We start from the raw sequence: 23,143 nt of genomic DNA, 5'->3' as shown, positions 1-23,143 counted from the left end.
ACCATGTAGCAATTTGCTAATAGCCCATCGCACACAGTGACAGACAGGCAGATTCACACGCATGCACAACACACACACATGACACACACGCACACATACACTAGGCACCAGGTCAAAAAGTTTGAGAATTTTGCAAAGGTGAAAAGACCTTTTCCTGCAATCTAGAGCCATAATCATCATTCTATATTTTGTTACCAGGACATCTGAGGGGGCACGTGGCCCTGTGTCCCCTATGAGCATGACGCCTCTGCGCACGCACGCACGCGCACACACACGACTCCTAGTCCTCTTGCTGCTGATTTTTATAGTGGATAAGCCTGGGATGTTGTCTACCCGTTTATACGGGCACTTTTTTTTATTGAACAGAGAATCTCATTGATTGATACATTTATTACTGATTGATTGGTTGGAATAAAGTGTTGAGCCCATTATAGATGACATGACAGGAGGTCATTATCACTGGTACATGCAGTTGCAGTGACTAGCCCTACTTGGACATGCTTTCAAAAAAAAAAAGATTTGTTTGTAGAATTCTTCTCTGTACGCATGCATTCATCTGAAGGCCTAGTTCTCCAGGGAACGATCCAGTGTTTTTCTGTCCTGTGTTCACAGGAATGAAAGCTCCTTGGGAATCACACAGGTAGAGGGATGCCTTTCATCTTCTAGATTTCGGCCGGCAGAAATCTTTATTGGAGCTCGAGCAGCCTTATTTTCTCTCCTTCGCTCTCCCTGTGCGCCCTCCCGCTCCAGAGCAAGCCTACTGTATTTCTGCTGCAGAGTGGGGCGTGTGACGTCAACGAATGCTGGAGCGGTACCTTGGCTCGAACGACAAATGGGGAGAAAATTGCGAGGTGAGAAGCGCTTTTTTACCCTACATAATGTTTTTTTTGGGGGGGGATGACAGTGCTTAGTGTTTGTGTGAATGTATCAGTCGAACAATGCCGTTGACACCACGTACGAGGGAATGGCTGAAAATAACTCAAAATTAGAGCAAGCAGGCAGGACACCAGTGATGGTCTGTGCACTGTCGAAAATGGTAGGCAGGAAAATCAGGGCATGCTGCTAGTGCTACGTTACTACCCGCGCCGGACACACGCCGCCTTCTGCACGTTGTCATCCGTATCGACACGACCGCATTGATATTTGTCAATGTTATGTTATTTAATAAAACGTGATGTTTTCCTCCGCTTATTCAAATCGATGAATGATAGGTTACAGTCAAGCCGCATGTTCCTGCTGCGGTAGACTACCTTATGCCACTTGTCTTTGGGTCTTCACACCCAATCGAAGACTGATAACGTTCAGTCAGTGCGATTGCTGCAATCAATATGTATAGCCATTCATTGCACGTGTGTAATTGTCACTTAATCAATCAGTTGTCAATCGAATCATTCGGAATCCATAATGTCATGACACCGGCCTAATTTGCTGCTCATAGGCTACGTGACGGTTAGTAAACATCTGGCCCATGCCCGTCAAAACAGGATATCATCTATTCGGTGGAATCCTTTTTCAGATGATAACGTGTAATGTAGCCTATTTTTGTATATAATAAGACCTTTATTTGAATCTTTTTAACAGTCAAGAAACACTTTCTCATTCCAGTATATCCATGTGTTTTTATTCCGTGAAATGACATTTTATTTGGGCATAATGTCCAAACATCAAAGCAATATGATTTAAGGACTATAGTACGTCATATCATCATTCACTTTAAATATGTGTTTATATTTGAAAGAGCCCACTACTCAGCTATGAGCCCCATAGTACCGCCAGCTGTCCCACTAAATATACTTGAGCTCAAGGGGAAGGTCTCAAAGGAAATCATGACTTGTCATTATGCATTGCTCCTGCTTGGCCACTTAGAAAACTTCCCAGATCTGCCCACACAGCTCTTGAAGCCAAAGCAGCACTTTGCCTAAAGTGACAGACAAGGCTACTCTAGTGTGGGAAATAGTGCTGTGTGTGACCAGTGGGGAAATACTCATTTACAGTTTGTGTGTGACTGGCTGACTACTGTGGGAAATACTGCCTCGCTGTTGCAGCGCCCTTGCTGCTCTGTTGGGCACCCATCCGATGTGACTGAAGTCAAGCTTTAAAGATGTCCTCCAGTCATTTTTGAACTTTTCCTGTTCAAAAGTGATATCCCAAGTATAAATGCAGTAAAGTACACTCTAAAGCATAGCCGCGGGAAGTACAGGTGTTGAGGGTGCTATAGCACCCCCTGTACCCTCAGCACCCCGACTTCCCACAGCTATGCTTTAGTGAGTGTACTTTACAATATTTACTCGATTTTCATTCATTTACATGTTTTTTTTTCAAAAGTAGTGCACTGGGGCTTTACTAGTCCTGTATTAGCAGACCGATTTAATAGTGGAAACAAGTAAGATTGCACATATTATTTACTTTTAGGGCTAAATACAAGATGAAATTGCATGCACGCAAACAAACCATCAAATACACAAGCGCACTCTTGCATGCACAGACCCCCCCCCCCACACACTGCATTTTATTTTTCAGAAGAAACTGCACGCACACGTTTAGTCAATTGAAATACATTTGCATGTACATCGCTCGAGAAGAAAGATATTGTTTCCTCTCATTTTAAAGGTAAAGACAGTCAGCCCTCCACAGAAATCTCTCTGCCTGTACTAGAATAAGCTGGTCATTCAGTCTTACTATCACAGGGGATTTCACTTCCCAGTCAATTACCACTGCAAATAAGTTAGCCAATATGAGGATAATGTAGGTCACAATCACATAACGGGTCTCAGTAACATATTTACACTGAACCAAAAATATAAACGTAACGTGCAACAATTTCAAAGATTTTACTGAGTTACGGTTCTTATAAGGCAATGTCCGCCAACTGGTCGATCTTCAAGGCATTCCTAGTTGATCGCCAAACATTTCTGTAGGCTCAGTGCCTACAGAGCTTCCACGAACCCGGCCATAGCAAAGTTTGATACTGACCTAAGTAAGATTTAAAAGCTTTTAAAACCATGGCCACAGAGAGACTGTCAGAATACAGCAAAGAGCTGCTGTTTTTCTGAGTGTGTTCATGATTGTTTTTAATTCATCACTGTCAACACTTTTTTTATTCAACACGATTGCAAAACATAAAATGCTTTTCTCCGTACTTCCACTGGTGCTGCTGCAATGAATGAGTAGCCAAGTGTATCGACAGCCCTACATTTTGTATTATTATTAGCAGCCCGTCGTGCATACTTTAATATAGAGGACCATTTCACTTTCTCTGGTCATAGGAACAACATGAATCTGTGCATGACTGATGCAGACCAGGTGGAAGACTGTCCCCTCTCTGGTCAGTCTCTCCCTCCCTCCGCTGAGACTAATGCCGTGTTCAAGACAACTGGGAACTCTGGGGAAAAAAACAAGATCCGACTGGGGAAAAAATTATTTTGAATGGTCATCCAACTCGGAATTCCAAGTCAGAAACTCTGGCATCTTTCTAGAGCTCTGACCTACCGACCTGAAGATCACAGACTTAATCATTTTGACTATTTAATTTTTTTCTGAGTTCCCGGTTGTCTTGAAAGCACGATGGCCATTAGATGCAGGTACCATCAGTCCAGTAAAATAAAAAAGCTAATTATTTCAATTTATGGTCCGCAGTGCCTCACAAGTGCTACACACCAACTGATCTATTTTGTTATCAAAGCTTGAGTTTTGAAAGATGATATGGTCTGAGAATAAAAATATTGGCAGGCCATGCATAAAGCCAATATTCTGTGATAATGTATTAGGCCTACTGCCCAAACATCATTCCTACAGAACTGTTTTTATTAGGTTCATGTTAAAAGTCATGTTTAAAAAATAAATTCTGAGCGTTAGATCTCGGCTTGCTTTTTGACTGCGAAAGTGATCTTGACTCAAAAGGTTGGTGACCACTGATATAAGGAAATCAGTCAATTAAAATACATTAATTAGGCCCTAATCTATGGATTTCACATGACTGGGAATACAGTTATGCATCTGTTGGTCACAGATACCTTTAAAAAAAAAAAGAGGGGCGTGGATCAGAAAACTGGTCAGCATCTGTGACCACCATTTCAATCAAATGTATTTTATAAAGCCCTTTTTACATCAGCCGATGTCACAAAGTGCTATACAGAAACCCAGCCTAAAACCCCAAACAGCAAGCAATGCAGATGTAGAAGCACGGTGGCTAGGAAAAACTCCCTAGAAAGTCAGGAACCCAGGAAGAAACCTAGAGAGGAAGCAGGCTCTGAGGGGTGGCCAGTCCTCTTCTGGCTGTGCCGGGTGGAGATTATAACAGTACATGGCCAAGATGTTCAAACTTTCATAGATGACCAGCATGGTCAAATAATAATAGTTGGCCACATCTCCTTCGCCTAGAGTTAATCAGGCTGTTGATTGTGGCCTGTGGAATGTTTTCCCGCTCCTCTTCAATGGATGTGCGAAGTTGTTGGATATTGTCGGGAACTGGAACACGCTGTCGTACACATCGATCCAGAGCATCCCAAACATGCTCAATGGGTGACATGTCTGGTGAGTTTACTGGCCATGGAAGAACTGGGACATTTTCAGCATCCAGGAATTGTGTACATATCCTTGCGACGTGGCTGTGCATCATCATGCTGAAACATGAGGTGATGGCGGCGGATGAATGGCACGACAATGGGCCTCAGGATCTCATCAAGGTATCTCTGTGCATTCAAATTGCCATCAATAAAATGTAACTGTTTGTCTGTAGCTTAGGCCTGCCCATACCATAACCCCACCGCCATGGGGCACTCTGTTCACAACATTGACATCAGCAAACCGCTCGCCCACACGACGCCATACACACTGTCTGCCATCTGTTCGGTACAGTTGAAACCTGGATTCATCTGAGAAGAGCACACTTCTCCAGCGTGCCAGTGGTCCATCGAAGGTGAGCATTTTCCCACTGAAGTTGGTTACAACGCCAAACTGCAGTCAGATCAAGACACTGGTGAGGACGACGAGCACTCACATGACCTTCCCTGAGATGGTTTGTAACAGTTTGTGCAGAAATTCTTTAGTTGTGCAAACCCACAGTTTTATCGGCTGTCCGGGTGGCTGGTCTCAGATGATCCCGCAGGTGAAGAAGCCAAATGTGGAGGTTTTGGGCTGGCGTGGTTACACGTGGTCTGCGGTTGCGAGGTCGGTTGGACGTACAGCCAAATTCTTTAAAATGATGTGGCTTATGGTAGAGAAATGTACATTCAATTCTCTGGCAACAGTTCTGGTGGACATTCCTGCAGTCAGCATGCCAATTGCATGCTACCTCAACATTTAGACATCTCTGGCATTGTGTGATAACTACACATTTTAGTGGCATTTTATTGTCCCCAGCACAAAGTTCACCTTGTGTAATGATCATGCTGTTTAATCAACTTCTTGACATGCTACACCTGTCAGGTGGATGGATTATCTTGGAAAGGAGTAATGCTCACTAACAGGGATGTAAACAAATTTGCGCACAATTTGAGAGACAAGCTTTTTGTACGTATGGAACATTTCTGGGGTCTTTTATTTCAGCTCATGAAACATGGGACCAACATGTTGCGTTTTTTATATTTTTGTTCAGTATAAATATATTAAGCTCTGATAAGATTTTTACTTCCCAATTGACCCAGAGGCTTTTCATTTAGTTTCCTTTGCAGACAATTGTTCCTCAAGCCTAGACCTATTTCTTCTTTGTATTGAGTTTCGAGTAGAAATTCATGGGACATTTTTGTTCACTTTTTACACAGTGGCCCAGGTGGAAGACATTCCCAAAACGATTCAAGAAAATCTCCTTGACAATGGTGACCGATGAGCACTATCTCTGTCAACTACTGCACTCCTTTAACAACTAGTTACCTCAGAGGAATGCTGCATATTCAGTGAAATTTCATTCTCATGCAGAATGTTTTACTGTCTGTCGTGCAGACAGTTGAGTGTCAAGTATTCCCAACTGTGTGTGTCTGGGACAGCGGATCTTCCCATAGACATTTTTTCTTGTGTAGGTGCCAACTATTCTCTACAGTGACAGCGGAGCGTCACAATTCCATAGTAATTTTCCTCAAGTAGACATACAGTATCGCATCACCTCTGGCAAAACAACATTGATTGTACTCCTCCTGTCCCATAGCGCCACTACACTATCTATGACTGTCGCTATGGAACTGTAACGAGAGCTTGTTTTTGTTTACATTAGAGACCTCAGTTGTCGACTGCCTCTGATCTCCCCATCAATCTTGAACGGAGATTCGATACAGCACCATGTATACACTCAGTGGCCAGTTTATAAGGTACACCCATCAAGTACCAGATCAGACACGCTTTGTATCCAGAACATCCTGAATTCTTCGGGGAATGAGAACGTTGCTCAATTGGTATCAGGATGGGGCCATGGACTTACGCCAAATCCTGACTCTGCAATCAGCATGACATGTATATATTTCATTTTGTTTTCACTCTTTTTCCAATAATAGTGAATCAGATCAATCAGACCTTTGCCATTGTGTGAATAAAGGCCATCCCCAGTCAGAAGGGGAATATCATAAAATTATATTTGTCGCATGTGCCGAATACAACCTTACAGTGAAATGCTTACGCCATCTGCGTCCCAAATTACACCCTATTCCCTATGTGGTGCTCAGGTCAAAAGTAGTGCACTTTATAGGGAAATGGGTGCCATTTGGGACACGGTCAACCTCCCAGCCTTTCTTTGCCTGCTTTTCCTACACTTGCTTTTTCACTTCATCCCCTGCCAAGAGCTGCCCCTTCACCAATCTACCAGTTCCCTCCTTAATCAAAGTAACTCTTTTCCCACTAGTGAGTGGTTTAGTTTGAGTGAGTGTGAGATCTGTAGTGGTGAATTACTGGGAGGTGGAGAGGAATCCCAATGGGGCAGCAGAAATTCTCCGGCCAGGATTTGGGAGTCTCGCCACACATACAGTACTTGGTGACAGCTGTGCAGAGTCAATCACCTTGAAGATGCACTGTACATATTCAGACCTGTGATCAAATTGTTCATAATACTTTCAAGCAGTTCTTGACTGAACTTGCCTGGCGCAATGGAACCAATGAAATAGTCCCTAAAGTGCAAACCCCACCCATCTGGCATTCCAGGGTCTGAATCAATTGAAATATTACATGTATCCTTGATGGATATTTGCACAGTACTAATTGGTGTCCCTCTGTCTCCCCTAACATAGGTTAGATGTATGGATTGTGGACACACATCAATGCACGTTGCTTTGCCACCCCAAAAATCAAAGACCTCATATATTGTGTTTAGAAATCTCACAGCAGAATGGAAATGCAGTAAGGTTGTATTAATAACCTATTGTATTCGGCACATGTGACAAATACAATTTGATTTGATTTCTTTTGACCACTGCACTATATAGGGAATATGGTGCCATTTGGGTCGCAACCTGAGAGACAGTCTGTGATTTCTTGCTCTGCTCCTGAGGCCATTTTCCTCACAGTTTCCCTCTATAGAAGATCTGCCCTCTATAAAATGAAAAGTCTAAGCCTCATTCTATTTGCAAACACACAAGGCTGTATGTGCACAAGTGTTTATAGGGAGGCTATAGGGAAAAGGCTGTGAAATGGTTTAGCGCCCATTCAATCTGGGCTTTGGCAAGGCACTGACAGCTTGACAATAAGGCAGCGCCCTTGGGTTAGATAACATAATAACGGCCGTGATGCCAGCGATTTAAAGCAAGCACACATAACCCACTATCACAGATTTTTGTGAAATGGACACAAATTACCTATTGGAAATTCGTGAAAGGCACACAAAGTATTGGAATATACACTAATTTGTATACAGTCCATCTCAATGATTTACGTTTCAGTCATTTAGCTGATGCTCTTATCCAGAACGACTTACAGTAGTGAGTGCATACATTTTTATACTTTTTTCATACTGGTCCCCCATGGGAATTGAACCTACAACCCTGGCATTGCAAGCGACATGCTCTACCAACTGAGTAACACAGGAACAATCACGTATTTAAGATTACTGTTAAGGTTACTGATGACAGAAACGATAGGAGGGCGGTTGGTCAGGGAGGTTGGGTTTGCGAATTAGAGGAGGACCGATTATGATTTTAGCGCAAATACCGATTTTTGGAGGACTAAAAAAAGCCGATACTGATTAATCGGACCAATTTCTTTTTTCTTTTACAACAATACTGAATGAACAATTAAAATAAGTGTTATCTTAATATAATACATAAATAAAATACATTCTGTCTCAAATAATAAAACCTGTTCAACTTGGTTTAAATAATGCAAAAACAGTGTTGCAGAAGAAAGTAAAAGTGCAATATGTGCCATGTAAGAAAGCTAACGTTTAAGTTCCTTGCTCAGAACATGAGAACATATGAAAGCTGGCGGTTCCTTTTAACACGAGTCTTCAATATTCCCAGTTAAGAAGTTTTAGGTTGTAGGAATTATGACGCATCGACTATTTCTCTCTATACCATTTGTATTTCATATACCTTTGACTATTGGATGTTCTTATAGGCACTTTAGTATTGCCAGCTTAAACTCGGGAGTTGATAGTCTTGAAGTCATAAACAGCGCTGTGCTTCAAAAGCATTACTACGAGCAGCTGGCAAACGCAGTAAAGTGCTGTTTGAATGAATGCTTACGAGTCTGCTGCTGCCTACCACCGCTCAGTCAGACTGCTCTAACAAATATCAAATCATAGACTTAATTATAACACACACAAATACGAGCCTTAGGTCATTAATATGGTCAAATCCGGAAACTATCATTTTGAAAACAAAACGTTTATTCTTTCAGTGAAATATGGAACCGTTCTGTATTTTATCGAACGGTGGTAACCCTAAGTCTAAATATTGCTGTTACATTGCACAACCTTAAATATTATGTCATAATTATGTAAAATTCTGGTAAATTAATTACGGTCAACCGACTCTGAGCGAGTTTCCTCAAAGACCCAGTGTCCTTATGCTGTGCAGTGCTATGCAGCCACAGCCATCCCATCTCCTCCCAGCTCTCAGCCCCAATTCTCCACCCTTCTCCTGCACTTGCACACTTTCTCGCATGCATTTGACAATTGTGGAAACTCCCTCCAGCAAATGCTTACACGTGCACACTTCTGGAAAAGGGTGAAGAATCGGGACGTAGCCCTGCTGTAGCTTCTCACTGAGTGGCTGATCCAGAACCATGACAGTCGCACCGTGTTACCACGGAGAATGTGACCCGACACAATACGCTCACTGTGTTACTGTTGTTTATTGTCAGGCCTCCTTGTGGTGCCAACTGGGTAAACTATGTCTACTTGAAAATTAAAGTTGAATACTCTGCATCTAAAACTACTTTAAGACGCTCATGACAATTTATATATATTTTTGATTTCAGTTATTGTCGATTACGCGACTGCTACTGTACTGTGAGGCTAGGACAATAATCGTAGTGTCTCCTCAGTCATCAACAGCTGCATCCAGTGTATCTACTCTAAAAATTCCCACCTTTTCCTGTATCTTTTCCTTCACACAGTATCTGTGCCCCAATCTTCTTAAACGGTCTCCTTATCTCCTGTCCTTCATAACCACGTATACATGAAAGGAGTGGACAGGTTTCCACGTCCCACCGTGGCTTTCACCTATCATCCCCTATCAACTGTCATGAAGGAAAGGTAGACCGTTGTGTGACACAGTCCACACCATTTGAATAGAGTGGGACTTTGTTGACATTCTGTTCAATTGGCTGGCTATGTGATTGGCCCTCTGCTGTCATGTGGGTAGCCCTTGGCTGTGTGATTTGTCTGTCTTGGGAGAGCCAGTAGCTTACTCAGGGCTAACACTGACAAGCTCATGCAAAAGCCTAGCTGACATTGGGGGTTTCAGTAAACCAGTGTTAGAGGTAAGGCAAAAGCTAGGGTAGCTAACCTCTGGTAACCTTTCCAGAAATCCTGGTTGGAGGATTCTGTATTTCCTGCTTATTCCCTCCTGATTTGTGGAATCGATTTTAACTGTGATTTCTTGAAAACCTGGGAATTTTGGGAAAGTTGCTGGAACTTTACAATCTTAGCAGAAGCCCTTATACAGTAAGGAGATATGGGAATCTGTGTAGCCAACGGGAACACCGTAAAACACAGGGGCATGTTAGTTATTGTCCTTGTCATAGCGTTCGCCAATATGTTTGTAATTACATGCCTCTATAAAATGTATACATTTAATTCCTCTCACTCGTAAACTTTCTCGTTCACATCTTCAGAATAAAACCCTTGAACGATCTGAACAACACTAAGATCAGGACGATGACGGGATGCATCTCTTTTCAACTGTACAGTGCTTACCGATAATGGGACGCAATTCAGCACTGATTTCAGTGCTTCCGATTATTTCAGAAATACCTCTGATTTGGGTGATTAGGTATCTATTGTGGGCCAGCAGTATGGATTGTTGTTTAAAAGCCACTGGATGTCGTTTTAAAAGCCACTTGGTGATGGGCACACGATGGGTCGTCTCCCTCGGAGTCCGTCTGGGTCTAATTAAAGGTCAGCTTCTCTACATTCACCCGGTGAGATGATACTGATGGAACGGGAAAGCTCATTGTGTTATTAGCTCAAAGAGGTCAATCAGTTTGTCCGTGAGGGTCTGTGGATCTGTTTGTCTGAAAGGGGGGTGTTATATATTGTAGGCTTCTATTTTTGAGTGTTCTTGTCAACACTAGCACACTGTCATTGGGAATAGGGTTCTATTTTAGACTCAGCCATACAACAGAAAGATTATTCAAAACACTACATTATTGTCCCTGCTTGGCCAGTCAATGCAGACTTGCAGTCAAGGCAGGAACGCTAAAGCAATCATGTATAATCTCACTCAAAACAAAGCAAAAATGCAAAACATCCTTAACCCTCACTGGGAACGATACACCATCTCTTTCCTAGGACGCTGGCTAACTAAATCACACGCACTGCACAGCTTGATAATAGTGACACCAGCAATCTCTCTTCCCACCCTCTCCCTCTTAATATAAGTCAGAGGTGTTATTCACAGTGGCTGGGGCCCTCCTGGCCTGTCTACTGCTGCAGTCCCTTGTTACCATGTCACTTCTTTGTTTCCTCTACCATCTGTGTCCCTTCCCTCCCAACGCCCACAGCTCAACCCCTCGGCTGTCTGTGCCGCTTGCCCTCACTTGTTTTTTTACATTCCCTCTCTGCTGTCATCACCTTGTCTTGATCTCTCTCTCTGTGACCTTTCACTGACAAGTAATTTCAACTTCCTGTTAGCATGCCACAGATCCTTTCATCACAGCAGAACAGGATTCTGGGAGTTAGCTGGTATCCCTGGCTTCCATTTTTAGACCTGCTAGCTTCTGCAGACCCATAGGCGAAACATTGTTTCAACGTTCTTCTTCTCAGTCTTGCCCCCCTTTTTCCCTCAGAACACCCTCAATTCGTCGGGGCATGGTGTCTACAAGGTGTTGAAAGCGTTCCACAGGGATGCTGGCCCTTGTTGACTCCAATGCTTCCCGCAGTTGTGCCAAGTTGGCTGGATGTCCTTTGGGTGGTGGAGCATTTATTGATAAACGGGGAAACTGTTCAGCGTGAAACCCAGCAGCATTGCGGTTCTTGACACACTCAAATTGGTGCAACCTGGCACCTACTACCATACCCCTTCAAAGGCACGCTGTAAACAATGTAACCAAGAAGCTTGATCTTGCAAGTTAGCAAACCAAATGCATAGCTGGAGCCCTGAGCTGAAGAGAATTTATTTGCTAAACTTATAGTTACTGTATTTAGCTGGCAAACATTTAGTAGTTAATTTCAAGTAACCTGATCACCTCTCTTGAGCTGCACAACATTGGATCATCATGACACGAAAGCTTCCGTGTGCTCTCTGAGCCAGTCACGGTATGTTTGTTTACAATCGGCTGCTTTGGGAAACGGCTTCATAATGAAAAAATAACGCAATAGGCGAAATTAAGAATGCAAACTGCTTTATCTATTAACCGAGCTATTGCACAAGTTGACTGCATATTTTATTTATTTAAGGCCAGGCACCACAGGCAAAAATTGTGATTTTGCTTCCATCTGTCACAGTTGTCGTTGTGTTGAAGGGAGGACCAATACGCAGCGGGAATGTCGATGCTCATCTTTATATTTATTAAATAAAGAGACCACGAAAAAACAACAAAACAGTTAGAACGACGAAGGACAGTTTCACAGGCTAAATGAATACTAGCAGTGCAAAATACAACTACCCACAAAACCCAAACCAAACACACACCTAATTATAGGACTCTCAATCAGAGGCAACTAGAAACACCTGCCTCCAATTGAGAGTCCAACACCCAAAACTAAACAGAACGTAGAAATACATACAAAAACACAAACCCTCTGCCATGTCCTGACCAAAACTAATACAATTACTCCCTCTGCTGGTCAGGACGTGACAGTACCCCCCCCCCCCCTAAAGGTGCAGACCCCGACTGCACCTAAAAGAAAAGACAAAAACCCCCAAACAACAAAAAATATCCCCCTAAACTAAAGGGAGGGAAGGGAGGGTGGCTGCTGTCAACGACGGCACTGTGCTACACCCCCCCTCCCCAACCCACCTATATAGGAGGTGGCTCAGGTGCGGGACGTGGACCTCGCTCCACCTTCGGCGTTGCCCACTTAGGTGGCGCCCCTGGCTGCGCCCGGCTGGCGGGTGGCGATGGCTGCGCCGGGCAGACGGGCCACTCCGGCTGACCCGGGCAGACGGGCCACTCCGGCTGACCCGGAGGGCAGACGGGCCACCCCGGCTGGGCCGGAGGACAGGCGGGCCACCCCGGCAGCTCCGGGCGGACAGGCGGGCCACCCCGGCTGATCCGGGCGGACAGGCGGGCCACCCCGGCTGATCCGGGCGGACAGGCGGGCCACCCCGGCTGATCCGGGCGGACAGGCGGGCCACCCCGGCTGATCCGGGCGGACAGGCGGGCGGCTCTGGCGACTCCTGACTGGCGGGCGGCTCTGGCGACTCCTGACTGGCGAGGCTGGGCTGACGCACTAGATGCCTGATGCGTGGGGCTGGTACAGGACGTGCCAGCCTGGAGACACGCACCTCAAGGCTAGTGCGTGTAGCGGGAAACACTGGACCGTAGAGGCGCACTGGCGGTCTCGAGCGCAGGGTTGGCATCACCCCTTCAGGCTGGATGCCCACTCTCCCCTGGCACATGCGGGGTGCTGGTACTGCGTGTACCGGCCGGAAAATACCAGGCCTCACCACAGCACCTACCCCAAAGCACGGGACCTGTCCAGTCTGTTTCTGTCCAAAAAGGGTACGGGGAGCTGGCCTGGGTCTCCAATCTCGCCCTGCCAAACAGCCCCTGTGCCCCCCAAAAAATGTTTTATTGGGGCTGCCTCTCGGGCTCCCTTACCCGCCGTGTTCCCCAGTCCTCGCCAGAATTCCTCTGCTGCTTGGTCCTGGTATGGTGGGTAGTTCTGTCACAGTTGTCGTTGTGTTGAAGGGAGGACCAATACGCAGCGGGAATGTCGATGCTCATCTTTATATTTATTAAATAAAGAGACCACGAAAAAACAACAAAACAGTTAGAACGACGAAGGACAGTTTCACAGGCTAAATGAATACTAGCAGTGCAAAATACAACTACCCACAAAACCCAAACCAAACACACACCTAATTATAGGACTCTCAATCAGAGGCAACTAGAAACACCTGCCTCCAATTGAGAGTCCAACACCCAAACCTAAACATAGAAAACTAAACTAGACAGAACGTAGAAATACATACAAAAACACAAATCCTCTGCCACGTCCTGACCAAAACTAATACAATTACTCCCTCTGCTGGTCAGGACGTGACACCATCGGTCAATTTTCAGATTTGGGGATATTTTGCTACTATAACGTCCCTACTTTCATAAAATGTCAAAATAAATTGGCAATAATGTATATAAATACTTGATGTGTATCATTTTATCCCAACTCCGTCAACTACACCTAGCATACCTTTTTGTTGTTCTTAGCATGTTTCATGTAGATATTCAACCACTATTTTTAAAAATCCATGTTGAATCATTCAAAAGCTTGTTTTCCGGAGCATATTGTTAGATGGTCCATACATGGCGATATGCTTTGTAGACGTAGTGCTTCATGCTGAAATATTAGTAATTTCCTGACATCCGATTGGTTACTGGCATTTAACGGCCCTTTCCAGCAACCTGATTGGTTAAAATGCCTCACGTGCCGCGCAGCACTTCCTTGTTTGAAAATGTATCCCGTGAAGAATCTATGTAAAGAGAGACAAATCTCCAGGAATATACCAACAGTATGTGAATAAAAATTGCCGATCTCAGTTAGCCAATGCGAGAAAAGCATTGAATTAAAGAAAAAATTAGGCTGATCGAGGCAGTGGCAGTACAGGTAGATGGAGGAAAAGGAGGTAGCCGGGAGCAGCGCGTCGAGATGCAAATTGGTTGAGACGAAGATGACAGCTAGCAGCGATCAACCAGCCAGCAGCCAGCCAGCCAACAGTGGCTTTTATTCCACATGTCACAAATAAACCAACTTGTACATGATTTAATTTGCCCTAAGTGTCTACACACTGGACTGAAAATCACTATAGACCCCACCAACCAGGGATTCTGTCATGACAGAATGTACACACTGTGAAGGTGATCGTGATGCATTTAGGAGGAGTGTTTACACTTCCTCCAGGCTGCAGGAGTGCTTCAGGGGAGATGTGGCATTTGACATAAATGTGAGGATGGGTCTTCTAGCCCACAAACTTGGACTTGGTTATGCAGCACTTAAGAAAATAAGCAAAATCCTAGAGATTCCTTCCTTGCGTCTCAGCTCATATCAGAGACATGACAGGAGAGTGACAGGTAAATAAAGGGGAGAGTAGCCCATCATTGTCAGGTGACTTGCTGTGTATAGATTTCCTTGCTCCAGCGAATGTATTCAAAGTGAATAAATGGAGTGATCGGAAAACATAACTATATAATGAGACTGTCACATAGGCCTACAGTGTCCTATGGCTGTAGCCTACTGTGATTATTGAGAAATTAGCTTTACATAAAGTAAATACATGCTGATATGCTAATACTTACATAGGGTAACATGCTGCTATTTAGTCATGCAGTTATGACTAATGTCGACAGACACCATGATAAGTACTTTTCCCCCACTTTAGTTGCAGAGATTCAGAGAGGGCTGCAGTCAATGGAGAGTGCCACAAAGATAATTAGTAGAGTATATGCAGATATAGACCCAGACATAGCAGAGTTGCTGGATGAGGATGCCATCATAGACATTCATGTATCCTTTGATGGCACAAGAGAGGATTCACTTCCAACTACGGGATAGGTATGTGCATAGACATTGTAACAGGTCTAGTGATAGACTATGAGGTGTTGTCTTCGTACTGCCATGCGTGTGTGACGAAAAGGAAAAGTGGAATTAGTGAGGAGGAGTTCAGGGAATGGAAGGATTCCCATGCAGATGACTGTGCTCCAAACTTCTCAGGTTCGAGCAAAGCAATGGAGCAGGACGCAGCTAAACGCATGTGGGCCAGGTCAGTCAGTCGCCACCACTTTCGTTACAACGAGATGCTCTCAGATGGTGACAGTACTGCATACAAGCAGTTGTCAAATTAGATCCCTACCCAGGCATTGAGATATGGAAACTAGAATGCATAAATCATGCCCACAAGATGATGGGAACAGCGCTTCATAAACTTACTTCAGAGAAACTCCTTGGGGGCAGAGGAAACACACTGCACAAAAAATGTTAGAGTCTGCATAACTATTACAGGGGTGCGATTCTTGATAACGAGGGTGATGTAGAGGGCATGAAGAATGTTATCTGGGCTGGTCTTGTCCATTCCATGTAAACAGACGAAATCCCTAATCACGGTAGATGCTCGTCATCTTGGTGCTGGTACCAGCGAGCCCTAGAAAATGGTGAAGATCCACCCAGTCACAAAAACCATGGAAGCCATACATTTTTGAATAGAGAGGTTGCACAGAAAATGGTACCTCCTATATCATAGGATGTCAAATGATAACCTCCTCAAAAGAATGCAGCACGGAGGAACCCAGAATGCAAATGAATGTCTGAACTCTGTAATATGGTCGCGATGGCCCAAAACTGTCTTCGTGGGCAAAAGCCTCATTGACGCAGCAGCCAGTATGGCAGTAACCACCTTCAATAAGGGAGACACTGCTATATCAAATGTGATGGACAAATTGTGGCTTGACTGCACTTTGGTGACACTGGAAGCAATCAGAGAGGAGGATGTGAGGCGTGTTGTGAGAGCTGATGCTGCTTCAACGGAGTGTGACAAGCGTAGGCGCAGGTCCAATGACACAGTCAAGACAGTAAAGCGGCACCAGCAACAACTCAAAGAGGGCCTTACATATGGGCCAGGCATAGCTGATTTAATGTTTTGCACATTTTACCAGCCATACAAAATCATTGTATGTGACAAATTGAACAAAGTGATATGAGAATTTGCCCAAACTGCATATTTGTCCAACAGACCAGTATTCAAAGCATATGCTCTATTGCTTGAAACAAATGTATTAAACATGCTAATGTTTTTGTAAAAGGTATATTTTATGTTTATTTGTCAGTTTAGAAGTGATATAAACTCAGCAAAAAAAAAGAAACGGCCTTTTTCAGGGCCCTGTCTTTCAAAGATAATTCGTAAAAATCCAAGTAACTTCACAGATCTTCATTGTAAAGGGTTTGAACACTGTTTCCCATGCTTGTTCAATGACCCATAAACAATTAATGAACATGCACCTGTGGAACGGTCGTTAAGACACTAACAGCTTAAAGATGGTAGGCAATTAAGGTCACAGTTATGAAAACTTAGGACACTAAAGAGGCCTTTCTACTGACTCTGAGAAACACCAAAAGAAAGATACCCAGGGTCCCTGCTCATCTGTGTGAACGTGCCTTAGGCATGTTGCAAGGAGGCATGAGGACTGCAGATCTGGCCAGGGCAATAAATTGCAATGTCTGTACTGTGAGACGCTACAGGGAGACAGGATGGACCGATCGTCCTCCAAGTGGCAGACCACGTGTAACAACACCTGCACAGGATCAGTACATCCGAACATCACACCTGCGGGACAGGTACAGGATGGCAACAACAACTGCCTGAGTTACAGCACGAACGCACAATCCCTCCATCAGTGCTCAGACTGTCTGCAATAGGCTGAGAGAGGCTGGACAGAGGGCTTTTAGGCTTGTTGTAAGGCAGGGCCTCACCAGACATCACCGGCAACAACGTCGCCTATGGGCACAAACCCACCATCGCTGGACCAGACAGGACTGGCAAAAAGTGCTCTTCACTGACGAGTCGCGGTTTTGTCTCACCAGGGGTGATGGTCGGATTCGCGTTTATCGTTGAAGGAATGAGCGTTACACCGAGGCCTGTACTCTGGAGCGAGATCGATTTGAAGGTGGAGGGTCCGTCATGGTCTGGGGCGGTGTGTCACAGCATAATTGGACTGAGCTTTTTGTCATTGCCTGCAATCTCAACGCTGTGCATTACAGGGAAGACATCCTCCTCCCTCATGTGGTACCCTTCCTGCAGGCTCATCCTGACATGACCCTCCAGCATGACAATGCCACCAGCCATACTGCTCATTCTGTGTGTGATTTCCTGCAAGACAGGAATGTCAGTGTTCTGCCATGGCCAGCAAAGAGGGCCCGGATCTCAATTCCATTGAGCAAGTCTGGGACCTGTTGGATCGGAGGGTGAGGGCAAGGGCCATTCTCCCCAGAAATGTCTGGGAAGTTGCAGGTGCCTTGGTGGGAGAGTGGGGTAACATCTCACAACAAGAACGGGCAAATCTGGTGCAGTCCATGAGGAGGAGATGCACTTCAGTACTTAATTACTTAATGCAGCTGGTGGCCACACTAGAAACGGACTGTTACTTTTGATTTTGACCCCCCCTTTGTATAGGGACACATTATTTAATTTCTGTTAGTCACATGTCTGTGGAACTTGTTCAGTTTATGTCTGTTGTTGAATCTTATGTTCATACAAACATTTACACATGTTAAGTTGAAAATAAATACAATTGACAGAGTACGTTTATTCTTTTGCTGAGTTTATGAATAAGAGTTTAATGTGATTAATTTATGGAAAGTACATTTTAATTGCACATGTTCCTCATGGGCCAATACATTTTTTCAGTCTTCCAAGGATGTACATTCACATTATTCCACACACAGGTTCTTAGGTCTTATAGTCAGACTTTTACAGGCTTTTTTTTATATTTAGTGTTTTGATTTTAAGTGTCATTTTATCTGTAAATGTATGCAAAATATGCATCCTTCATACATGTGAAGTGTTTTTTTTAAATAATTCCATGAAAATACAATATTTTGATAAACTGATCTGTAGTCTGACCATTTGAGTGTCTCTTATCACAATATATATATATTTTTAAATCTGTGTTGAAAAACAGATTCTTGTAATATGCAAATTAGCGCATGTTAAAATGAGGTTTTGTCTCATTTGCTTATTTGAATGTTAAAATATATAGAACTACAATATGTTGTATTTATGTATACTTTCAACTCTGAAAGTTTCAGTCTGATGAGACTAAAGGAAAAACAAATCCCTGTTAATATTGACGGTTTTAGAAATCATACCATGGGTATTTCAAAATACCCTGGTAAATGGTATACCACCCAAGCCGAATGCACTACGATATAGGGAGTAGTTTGGGATTCAACCAATCTGAACGTTAATCGCTCAAAACCTTGGCTGAAACCATTTTAGTCGAATAACTGTGTTGCTCTATTTTACCCGGGACACTTATGGCGTAATTGACCTGGCGTTAATCCTGTCTCATTTCCATTTTGCTTCCTTCTCGTCTGGAAGCCTGAATAGAAACGGACGCCAATAAAGACGTTTTGTGAGACCGTTATAGTTTGCCTGCCAGCCAGGGAAGGCTCTTTTAAACTGTATATCTCTGTTTTAAAGGTCCCCTTCATTGTTTTGAAGGCCTAGTCCAGACTTGAAGAGCTGAGTTTAGGCACAGTAGGGTCATGCAGGACAGGCACGGAAACAAAACTGAATGTCGTCAGTTAGAACAAAACAGTTTCAATGCTGTGTAGACATGAGGATAAGTGATACAATAAAAAAACATGAGCTGGCAGCACACTCAGAAAAATTATTTTGTGTACTAACGGGGACTAAACTATACAAATAAAGTGTCGTACACGCCATATATAAACTCCCAGTAATTTATTGGGAAAATCACCAACATTACTGGGAGTTTATATATAGTTAGACCCCACCAACCAGGGAGTTTACAATAAAATACAGTAACGTCTGATACAGTAAATATCTTTGTAGATCAATGCTGTACTGTACTGCCTTGCACAAGACTTACCCCCTGCAGGCTTGCATGATTCTGAGAACACAGTGGAAGCCCCAGGTGTGTGTGTGTGTGTGTGTGTGTGTGTGTGTGTGTGTGTGTGTGTGTGTGTGTGTGTTTGTGTGTGTGTGTGTGTTCACCGACAACCGTGTTTACATGGATATGCTTCTTAATTTAATAAAAACCTATTTGAAACTGGCCATTACACTTCGTTATGATCTTGGTATTTTATTATTATTCAGGTTGTTACTTACAAACAGTAATCAACAAATGAAGAAATGCCAGTTTGGAGAGGATCTGTCACATTTTTGTATTGACACAACATCAATAGAGTCAAACGAAAGATATATGCCTACCTTGTCTGTTGGCTTTTCTGCATATAATTGTTTTAAACACAGATCCTATTTTGACACAAAACCATTCAAATTAAGGCTGAAGGGTGTTTCTCTCACTTTTACTAGAATATTCCCATAACGTCACACACGCTGCTGCGGTCATTCGATGGCACAGTCGCGTTAACATTTTCTTCAACAAGAGGACGCCTTAATGAAATAAATAATGTAATCTAAACTACTGAGAGGCCTTTTACAAGATTAAATCATGACAGGAGCGTTCGATTCTTATTAAAGAGATGGGGTTCAGCCAGGCTACGTTAGGAAACTTTCTGAATGGACGTATAGGCCTATTGAGAATCCGCAAACTCACACACCCCAGTAAAAGCACCAGTCAATCAAAGCAAATATTTCTCGTTTCCTTAAATGTATTAAACGTAGGCCTACCTTTTTTAGACTTTCCTGAAAGTAGGCTATAAGATAATTAACCAGGAAAGTATGAAGGGGACAGCTATGCTATAGTATGAAGATGGAAGTTGACAATCATTCAAATAGAAATAAATTTATCTGCAACGCTGATGATCATTTTCAAGTACTGTGAGGAACTATTGTAATTTGTGAGGTGAAGAAAAAACACTGAGAAGCCCAGTTGGACACTTTCCCTACGTTTGCGAGAAGCAGGCCAGGTACTTCTATGCGTGTTCAGGCGTGTGCGCTCCGTCAACAATAACAGGACAGAGAAACCAGACACATGCTAATTGCTCACATGGAGCGTGTAAATGATATGAAATAAACCAATACTTGTTTCTCACAAGTGTAGCAAGTTGTGAACTCTGCAAATAACATTTCAACTCAGAGAATGCAACGGTAAATTACCGTAATTAATACATGCGTTAGCAGAAATAAATGTAACCAAATTACAGGGATTAATGGTAAATTGCATGTTTTACAAACTGTAGTCTACCACCTGGGCATTCATAACAATGCATTGCGGGCCGACACTGTAATAGCCTAGGCTACTATTCTACTTTGCGGGAATGGCAGGGGAGCACGTATTTCTTTGCCTGTGGCAGCATATCGGCCTGGTACGGGCCTGACCAGCTTTGATTAGTCTAAAAATGAATTCTGTATCAAACTATACCATGCCAGGTATTGGCCAAACAATTGCTTATAATCATTAGTAAAAACTCACGCTATTAGGTAGAGTTTATCTTCATGAAAATAAAGTTAATAAAAAAATGTTAAAAAAATTAATATAGGCCTATTTAAATGTTTTTTTTATTTTTATTTTTTATGGTAATTTTATTTTCATGACAATCTCTTCATCCATAACCGTCAGATACACGGTTATTCAATTACATCACAGCCCTAACAGTAGTATACCATTCAGCCAGACCTGGGTAGGAATAGTATTTGTTTTATTTCATATACCGTATTTAACCCGCCGGAAGTGCCAACTGAGGTTTGCACTTTTGGGACTGTTCCATTGATTCAGTTGCACAAGGCAAACTCAATGTGCTTGGATAGGAGATCGATACATCACCAACAGCAAAATGTCAACAAAACTGGAGACACCAGTTGACGCTAAAGTATATGAAAGATAGCGAATACTCTTTGAACCCAGGTGTGTGTGTGTGTGTGTGTGTATGACTATTGCATGTACTGTAGGCAGGCAGGTGGGGGATAGTGCAGGCAGTGAGTGTGCTACAGCTTGAGTGTGTTTATGCTTGACTGAGGTAAACGCTGCATTGACAAGATCTCCCTGTGGTGTCATTAGAGATGAAGCCATCTGATGTGCTGTCTTCTGTCTCCTGTTCTGTTTGGAACTGGATGTGTACACAGTCAGTTATTGAGGAGAATGCTTTAGAGGGGCTATTTTTGTCAAGCAAAAGTGTGCGTGTGTGGCACGTGTGTATGTGCTCTACAGCAGTTCATACTGTGAGAGCAGGCCAGTGGGACGCCAATACATTCCAGTCAAAGCACGTGACTGACAAGCCGCTTCACTTCCTTCCCGTTCAATTGGCCAAATTAAATCTCTCTGGGTTGTGTCTTTTATCGTCTCTGACCACGGCCTTCCTGGTTTAATGAGCGGGTATACTCTGGCAGTGCTCTTCCCATTCTTGCTGATTTTCCACTCTTTTTCCAGAAGTGTGCCCTTGAGCGCTCCCTTTCATGGATTTAAAAGCATAGGAAATGGTGTGCATTGGAAGGTGGGAGTTTCCACTATTTTGTTAAATCCACACTACCTCAAAGTGTATTTTTTCTTCTTTCAAAAACGTTTATTGATTTGCGCTTACCTGGCAGCAATGGAACTAATAGAACAGTCCCCAAAATGCAAACCCGGTTCATCTGGCAGTCCAGGTAAGCTTAGATGAACACTCAAAGATTTTGAAAGACAACAAACACTTTTTGAAGCAGGGACTGGTCTAGGGATCACTGGTGTATGAGAACACTGAGCTGAGTAAGCATGTGTCTGTGCCAGGCTATTATGTTTACTATCATGCCTGCTTGGCATGTTAATAGGCATTGTAGACCCTCATGCCTAATCCCCCTCCACTGAATGCCTAAAAGCCTACTCTGCCTATTTCGCTGGGTCTCAGACCTGTAACGCACCGGATCAGTGTCTGGAAGACATGTCTATTGAATAGGGAGTCACGCTGATGGGATTTTTTTGTTGTCCAACTCGTCATGCTCATCTGTGGCAGAGCCACTAAAGCAGCACAAGCTAACATGCTAATCATAACGAAAGCAATTTGTTCAAGGGGAAATAAACATGCCATCACCGTGAGCTGTTTTGTTAGGGTGAGGTTAGAGGTCGGCTGTGCTGCCCACAATATTTTCAGAGTCACGAATCATGAAGATTTGGCAGTGCTGTAATATGTGAGTTAAAGTTTAGCAGCGCTTCAGGGGGTTGTGTGGGGAGAGCTCATCTCTATGGCAGCAGCACACGAATGTGCAAGCAGCTAATGCTGCTCTCTCCTATTAACAGATCCTCATAAGACTTTTTGTAATGTGTCTGAGTATTTTTTTTGTATTTTCTTTAACCATGTATTGAAATTAGGGATGATGGTAGGTTGCAGTGGCATTTATCCAAATGGTAACAAGAAAGATGTGGCCAACAAAATTAAAGGATTTTAAGTGTTCCAACATCTCTATTATAAGCTTAATAGATTACGCATCAATTCTTAGGTTTGTTTAAAAAATGTACTTGAGCTAAATGTGGTTTTAACAGTGCTCATGTAACCGGTGTGAAATGGCTAGCTAGTTAGCGAGGTGCGCGCTAATAGCGTTTCAATCGGTGACGTCACTCGCTCGGAGACCTTGAAGTAGTTGCTCTGCAAGGGCCACCGCTTTTGTGGAGCGATGGGTAATGATGCTTCGTGGGTGTCAGTTGTTGATGTGTTCAGAGGGTCCCTGGT

General features: G+C 43.4%; 1 protein-coding gene across 3 annotated transcripts in view; it reads left to right on the top strand.

Moving 5' to 3' along the window:
* The first annotated feature begins 571 nt into the window (after nt 1-571).
* The window catches only part of LOC106609977 (F-box only protein 41), a 98,003-nt gene continuing 75,431 nt past the window's right edge, over nt 572-23,143 (top strand). For 2 of the 3 annotated variants that reach the window (XM_014209060.2, XM_045722650.1), the window contains exon 1: nt 572-851. The gene's annotated coding sequence lies outside the window, so the exon portion shown is untranslated. The remainder of the gene's footprint in view (nt 852-23,143) is intronic. The other variant, XM_014209059.2, reaches the window with a different exon arrangement.

The sequence above is a fragment of the Salmo salar genome, chromosome ssa08 (genome assembly GCF_905237065.1).
Source record: "Salmo salar chromosome ssa08, Ssal_v3.1, whole genome shotgun sequence".
Classification (NCBI taxonomy): domain Eukaryota; kingdom Metazoa; phylum Chordata; class Actinopteri; order Salmoniformes; family Salmonidae; genus Salmo; species Salmo salar.
The sequence above is the reverse complement of the archived record's forward strand: the minus strand, read 5'-3'. Positions and strand labels throughout refer to the sequence as shown.